The sequence below is a fragment of the Apostichopus japonicus genome, chromosome 5 (assembly GCF_037975245.1).
Source record: "Apostichopus japonicus isolate 1M-3 chromosome 5, ASM3797524v1, whole genome shotgun sequence".
NCBI lineage: Eukaryota > Metazoa > Echinodermata > Holothuroidea > Aspidochirotida > Stichopodidae > Apostichopus > Apostichopus japonicus.
In genome coordinates, this window is record NC_092565.1 from 460,392 (window position 1) to 467,891 (window position 7,500).

The window sequence follows — 7,500 nt, forward strand, 5'->3', positions numbered from 1 at the left end:
ATGGAGTTCACCACCCCTCTTTGGGCTGCATTCTAAAACAACCCGACTCTTGGAAAGCTTTCCCTCCGGCCTTCGAGTCCGCCCTACGGGCCTTACACCCGCTGCGGGTAAGCTGCAGCCCCGATCACAGTGGACTGCGGCCGGACTCTGTCGACCGGAGTTCAGTTTCCTTACGCCACAGGTCCCTCGCACCGCAAACGGGCGCGGGGATTCGGCGATGGGCTCTTCCTGCTTCGCTCGCCGCTACTGAAGGAATCCTTGTTAGTTTCTTTTCTCTCCGCTTAGTGATATGCTTAAATCCAGCGGGTAATCTCATCCGATCTGAGGTCTGGAATCGTGAAAGACACGTGGAACGTGATCGGAGTCATAGCGGCGACCCGGGGTCTCTCCTTCCCCGGCGCTCCCCGAAGAATCGGGTCGCCGGCGGGAAAGGGTGGCCTACCATGCGCCTGCGAGAACGCAGACGGGAGGACGAGAGACCCCGCGATTGGGTCGACCGGCTCTGCCCGGCAGAGGCTCCTCGACCGTTCCGGGGGGTCGGACGCTGGACCGCACCACGGGCGCATACGTCTACACCCCGATGGCACGTCGCACGACCGACGAACCCCCGGTTACCGATCGAGCCTGCTCGCCGAGTTTCACCGGCGCCGACATCACAGAACTCCATCTGACACTGACCCGACGCAGCCGGCCGTCGAAGGGACGGCTGCGGCCGGGCGCTCCTCCGGCGCGCGAACACGCCGACTCTGTGAGTGATTGTCTTCAGACGCTCAGACGGACGTGGCTCGAGGAGCAGAGCATCCCCGAGCCGCCATTTGCGTTCGAATAAGTCGATGATCAGTGAGTTCTGCAATTCACATGAATTCTCGCATCTAACTGCGTTCTTCATCGACGCACGAGCCGAGTGATCCACCACCAAGAATTGTCATTTGCCACTGGAAGACTCCCGCGTTCGCAAACTCTCCTCAGAGCCGAGGGAAGAAGTGGAACGGAAGGAGAAAGGACACGGGGACTCTGTGCCTTCTTTGCTTGTGACTGGAAAGAAATATCCTCCGTCGAGCCGAGGGGGGAAGCGGGCTCCCTCCTTCCCCCCACCGCCGCGAGGGCGGGTCGCGCGAGTCAGACTCGCCGACTGGGGGGAAATCGGGCGACACCGGTGCCCCTTCTCTGCCCTGCGGAGAATGCCTCGAGGAGCGCCGCGCCGCGGACGGCGACGGCGTCTCCACCCTTGCGGGACTTCTCCCTCGAAGCTACCGGGAGCGCGAGACTCCGTGAGACAGACGACGAGAGAAGAACCGGGTACTCCCCGGGCTGGTCTGTGTGTGACACGCCCGTCTCCTTTTTGTCGGAGAGAGCGAAGGCGAAGCGCGGGGTCTGACCTCGACCGTGGAACGGGGAAGGAGGCGGTGAAAACCCCGCTCGAGTCCCCCCGGCTTTTCCAATTTGCTCTCTCCGCGTGTCTCTCTGTGACGGCTTTTCCGACATTCCCCCTTTGTTCCCTCTCCGATCACGGAGGGGAAGGGTTCTGTTAATGATCCTTCCGCAGGTTCACCTACGGAAACCTTGTTACGACTTTTACTTCCTCTAAATGATCAAGTTTGACCGTCTTCTCGTCGCGCCTCGACAACCGGCCGAAGCCGGGGGTGCCAGACGGTCGATCCGATGGCCTCACTAAGTCATTCGATCGGTAGTAGCGACGGGCGGTGTGTACAAAGGGCAGGGACGTAATCAATGCGAGCTGATGACTCGCGTTTACTTGGAATTCCTCGTTCAAGGGACACAATTACAAGTCCCTGTCCCCAGCACGGAGAAGTCTCAGCGGATTACCCGGACCTTTCGGCCGAGGGCAAATGTACCCGCTGCTTGCGCCAGTGTAGCGCGCGTGCGGCCCCGGACATCTAAGGGCATCACAGACCTGTTATTGCTCCATCTCGTATGGCTGAAAGCCATTTGTCCCTCTAAGAAGTTCGCGGCTCACCACGACGGGTGGCCGGACTATTTAGCAAGCAAGAGTCTCGTTCGTTATCGGAATTAACCAGACAAATCACTCCACCAACTAAGAACGGCCATGCACCACCATCCACAAAATCAAGAAAGAGCTCTCAATCTGTCAATCCTCACTGTGTCCGGGCCGGGTAGGTTTCCCCGTGTTGAGTCAAATTAAGCCGCAGGCTCCACTCCTGGTGGTGCCCTTCCGTCAATTCCTTTAAGTTTCAGCTTTGCAACCATACTTCCCCCGGAACCCAAAGACTTTGGTTTTCCGGAGAGTTGCCCGCCGCGTCATGGGAGGAACGCCGGCGAATTACGAGTCGGTATCGTTTATGGTCGGAACTAGGGCGGTATCTGATCGCCTTCGATCCTCCGACTTTCGTTCTTGATCAATGAAGACATTCTTGGCAAATGCTTTCGCTGTCGGGCGTCTTGCGACGATCCAAGAATTTCACCTCTCACGCCGCAATACGAATGCCCCCGGCAGTCCCTCTTGATCATTACCTCAGGATCTCAAGACCAACGAAATAGAACCGAGGTCCTCTTCCACTATTCCATGCTGAGCTGTTCGGGCACTTTGGCCTGCTTTGAACACTTCAATTTTCTCAAAGTAAACGTTCCAGTCTCGCACGGCACTCAGTTAAGAGCACCGCACGACCAACCGAATCACTGGCCGGGAAAAATCTCCCACGACTCCCGTTTGACGGGGAGAAGGGGAACGGGCAGTGCACGCCTCACGGCGGACCGCCCGCCCCGGCCAGAAATCCGACTACGAGCTTTTTAACTGCAGCAAATTTAATATACGCTGCTGGAGCTGGAATTACCGCGGCTGCTGGCACCAGACTTGCCCTCCAGTAGATCCTCGTTAAAGGATTTAAAGTGTACTCATTCCGATCACAGGGCCTCCGAAGAGGCCTGTATCGTTATTTTTTGTCACTACCTCCCCGTGTCAGGAGTGGGTAATTTGCGTGCCTGCTGCCTTCCTTGGATGTGGTAGCCGTTTCTCAGGCTCCCTCTCCGGAATCGAACCCTGATTCTCCGTTACCCGTCACAACCATGATAAGCGCATAACTTACCATCGAAAGTTGATAGAGCAGACTTTTGAAGGGAGCGTCGCCGGTGCAAGACCGTGCGATCGGCATGATTATCTAGAGTTCACCAGCGGAGACCGGACCCCGAAAGGACCGGGCTGGCCTTGTTCCTAATAAGAGCACGCTTCCCCCGAAGGGTCGGCGCTTTGTTGCATGTATTAGCTCTAGAATTACCACAGTTATCCATGGTATAAGACTTTCTCCAATAAACCATAACTGATCTAATGAGCCATCTGCAGTTTCTCTTGTATGTTCAGGATTGTACTTAGACGTGCATGGCTTAATCTTTGAGACAAGCATATGACTACTGGCAGGATCAACCAGGTAACGGTCGACAGAACCGGGCTGGGCCCGTTCGCCGTCCGGGAGTCGCTCTCGCACTCCCCTCTCTCTCTCTCTGAATTCTCAATTGTCGATGCCGTGCTATTACGGTACAGTGATCGAAGAACCGCCCGAAGGGATTCTCGAGGTGTGTATCTCTACCCGAGTCGACTGGGTCGTCTCGAGAGGAGTCGCAGTGGTCCCGCCTCGGAGACGGGACCGGTTCGAAGCGACGCGGGAGGGCGACGGCTCGTCCACTGGAACAGGGGAGAGCAATCGCACGCCTCGAGCGTGCATTCGTTGCTTGGATGAAAAAGCCCGTACCGAGCGCCGAGTGCAACACATGGTCGCAGCAACGGCAGCATGCCCGAACGGGTCCCGTGGAGAAAGCTCGATATCTGACGACACCGAGGTCCTGCTCTTTCTCCACCGGGGGTTCTGCGGATGAAAAGGCTCAATATCTGAACGTCGATATATACGTGTGCACGGAGGGACACCTCTGCTCACGGGGCGAGTGGGTGAAAACCCCCGCTCTGAGCGCCGAGTTGCAACACATGGTCGCGATGAAACGACGGCTGACCCTACCGAAAGGGCCCGCTGGAGTCCAACCATGACACGTATACACACACGACAGACATTAAAAGCCTTCTCGAGTCTTGGATCGACTCTACTACCCCCCTCATATATAGAATCCGATTCACTCTGCCCGCTCGTTCTGACCATTGGATCACACACTTAAGCCAATACCCGCTACACTTAAGAGATCTCGAAATCTCGAACGAGACCCAGATTCTCTGCGGGTGAGTCGGGCGGCCTGCCGTCGCCGTCGGCTTGCCGTTTGCCTTTCGCCTGGTCGCATGGCACTCGTGCCATCGACCACGCAACGCGAGAGGCCTTCTCCCTTCTCCTTTCTCTCTCATCTCTACTCTCTCTCTTCTCCACCGGGGGTTCTGCGGATGAAAAAGCTCAATATCTGGGATTGTATATATACATATGCACGAAAGAACCTTCTACTCACGGGGCGAGTGGGTGAAAACCCCCGCACCGAGCGCCGAGTTGCAACACATGGTCGCGATGAAACGACGGCTGACCCTACCGAGAAGGCCAGCAAGGGTCTGACGTGCAAAAACATATTTACGCACCACAGGCAAGGAGCCTTTTCGAGTCTCGGGTGGACTCCCGTCCGCGAAAGCTTCATATCTGAACGTCGATATATACGTGTGCACGGAGGGACACCTCTGCTCACGGGGCGAGTGGGTGAAAACCCCCGCTCTGAGCGCCGAGTTGCAACACATGGTCGCGATGAAACGACGGCTGACCCTACCGAAAGGGCCCGCTGGAGTCCAACCATGACACGCATACACACACGACAGACATTAAAAGCCTTCTCGAGTCTTGGATCGACTCTACTACCCCCCTCATATATAGAATCCGATTCACTCTGCCCGCTCGTTCTGACCATTGGATCACACACTTAAGCCAATACCCGCTACACTAAAGAGATCTCAAAATCTCGGACGAGAGCCACACCTTGCGGATGCATCGGGCGGCCTGCCGTCGAGGTCGGCCGTCGCCCCGTCTCACAGACTCGTGCAACACGACGAGTCCCAGCCTACGCCTGTGTGCATCACCGTCGGCCTAAATCTCGGCCCTCGCCCGGTCGCATGACACTCGTGCCATCGACCGCACCATCGACCTTCTCACCCGGGAGCAACCCGTGTTTTCAGAGGAGTGCCGGGGTTGCTCCCGTGCCGGGTATGTCTTGTCCGGCGGCGCCCCGTCTCACAGACTCGTGCAACGACAACGGGTCCCATGCCTACGCATGTGTGCATCACCGTCGGCTAATTACTCGGCCCTCGCCCGGTCGCATGACACTCGTGCCGTCGATCACACCATCGACCTTCTCACATGGGAGCGACCCGTATTTTCAGAGGAGTGTCGGGGTTGCTCCCGTGCCGGATATATCTTGACGAAATCAAGGAGATATATGAGGAAACTTCTACAATTTGAAGATCGACCGGCGAGACAAGACACTCCCCTTAATATATAATCCGATTCACTCTGCCCACTCATTCTGACCATTGGGTCACACACTTAAGCCAATACCCGTTACACTAAAGTTGACCATGTTTTGTTTTTTTTGATATTATTATTATTATTTTTTTTTTGTCAACGTCCTCTGTAACGAAGTCAAAACTCTATGCATGTGTTCGCGTGTCGTTCTGCCGTCTCCGCCGGGCACATCCCAGCCAGCGCCCGATACATTTCAGTTGACAACGGTCACAACTCTATGCATGTGCTCGTGGGTCGTTCTGCCGTCAACGTCGGGAACACACAGGCCAGTACCCGCTACATTAAAATTGACAATGGTCACAACTCTATGCATGTGCTCGTGGGTCGTTCTACCGTCAACGTCGGGCGCACACAGGCCAGTACCCGATACATGCAAGTTGACAGTGGTCACAAACTCTATGCATGTGTTCGCGTGTCGTTCTGCCGTCTCCGCCGGGCACATCCCAGCCAGCGCCCGATACATTCAAGTTGACAACGGTCACAACTCTATGCATGTGCTCGTGGGTCGTTCTACCGTCAACGTCGGGCGCACACAGGCCAGTACCCGATACATGCAAGTTGACAATGGTCACAAACTCTATGCATGTGTTCGCGTGTCGTTCTGCCGTCTCCGCCGGGCACATCCCAGCCAGCGCCCGATACATTCAAGTTGACAACGGTCACAACTCTATGCATGTGTTCGCGTGTCGTTCTGCCGTCTCCGCCGGGCACATCCCAGCCAGCGCCCGATACATTAAAGTTGACAACGGTCACAACTCTATGCATGTGCTCGTGGGTCGTTCTACCGTCAACGTCGGGCGCACACAGGCCAGTACCCGATACATGCAAGTTGACAGTGGTCACAAACTCTATGCATGTGTTCGCGTGTCGTTCTGCCGTCTCCGCCGGGCACATCCCAGCCAGCGCCCGATACATTCAAGTTGACAACGGTCACAACTCTATGCATGTGTTCGCGTGTCGTTCTGCCGTCTCCGCCGGGCACATCCCAGCCAGCGCCCGATACATTCAAGTTGACAATGGTCACAACTCTATGCATGTGTTCGCGGGTCGTTCTACCGTCACCGTCGGGCACACTTGAGCCAGTACCCGCTTGACTTTTTTTTTTTTTTTTTAAGTCAACGTCTTCTTCAAGGAAGTCCAAATTCTATGCATGTGTTCGTGGGTCGTTCTGCCGTCTCCGTCGGGCACACACAGGCCAGCGCCCGATACATTCAAGTTGACAGTGGTCAAAACTCTATGCATGTGTTCGCGTGTCGTTCTGCCGTCTCCGCCGCGCACATCCTAGCCAGCGCCCGATACATTCAAGTTGACGATGGTCACAACACTATGCATGTGTTCGCGTGTCGTTCTGCCGTCTCCGCCGGGCGCATCCCAGCCAGCGCCCGATACATTCAAGTTGACAACGGTCACAACTCTATGCATGTGCTCGTGGGTCGTTCTACTACCGTCAACGTCGGGCGCACACAGGCCAGTACCCGATTCATGCAAGTTGACAACGGTCACAAACTCTATGCATGTGTTCGCGTGTCGTTCTGCCGTCTCCGCCGGGCACATCCCAGCCAGCGCCCGATACATTCAAGTTGACAACGGTCACAAACTCTATGCATGTGTTCGCGTGTCGTTCTGCCGTCTCCGCCGGGCACATCCCAGCCAGCGCCCGATACATTCAAGTTGACAATGGTCACAACTCTATGCATGTGTTCGCGGGTCGTTCTACCGTCACCGTCGGGCACACTTGAGCCAGTACCCGCTTGACTTTTTTTTTTTTTTTTTTATGTCAACGTCTTCTTCAAGGAAGTCCAAATTCTATGCATGTGTTCGTGGGTCGTTCTGCCGTCTCCGTCGGGCACACACAGGCCAGCGCCCGATACATTCAAGTTGACAATGGTCACAACTCTATGCATGTGTTCGCGGGTCGTTCTGCCGTCAACGTCGGGCACACACAGGCCAGTACCCGATACACGCAAGTTGACAATGGTCACAAACTCTATGCATGTGTTCGCGTGTCGTTCTGCCGTCTCCGCCG

General features: G+C 55.9%; 3 non-coding genes across 3 annotated transcripts in view; all 3 read right to left on the bottom strand.

Moving 5' to 3' along the window:
- The window catches only part of LOC139968396 (large subunit ribosomal RNA), a 4,028-nt gene extending 3,698 nt beyond the window's left edge, over window positions 1-330 (bottom strand). The window contains exon 1 of the ribosomal RNA XR_011793395.1: window positions 1-330. This exon is cut by the window's left edge and continues 3,698 nt beyond it. This is a non-coding gene — a ribosomal RNA (large subunit ribosomal RNA).
- A 434-nt stretch (window positions 331-764) lies between these two features.
- Window positions 765-924, bottom strand: LOC139968441 (5.8S ribosomal RNA). The gene has a single exon (XR_011793438.1). It is a non-coding gene; the product is annotated as a 5.8S ribosomal RNA (ribosomal RNA).
- A 605-nt stretch (window positions 925-1,529) lies between these two features.
- On the bottom strand, window positions 1,530-3,407 carry LOC139968320 (small subunit ribosomal RNA). Its single transcript, XR_011793326.1, has one exon. It is a non-coding gene; the product is annotated as a small subunit ribosomal RNA (ribosomal RNA).
- Window positions 3,408-7,500: the final 4,093 nt, after the last annotated feature.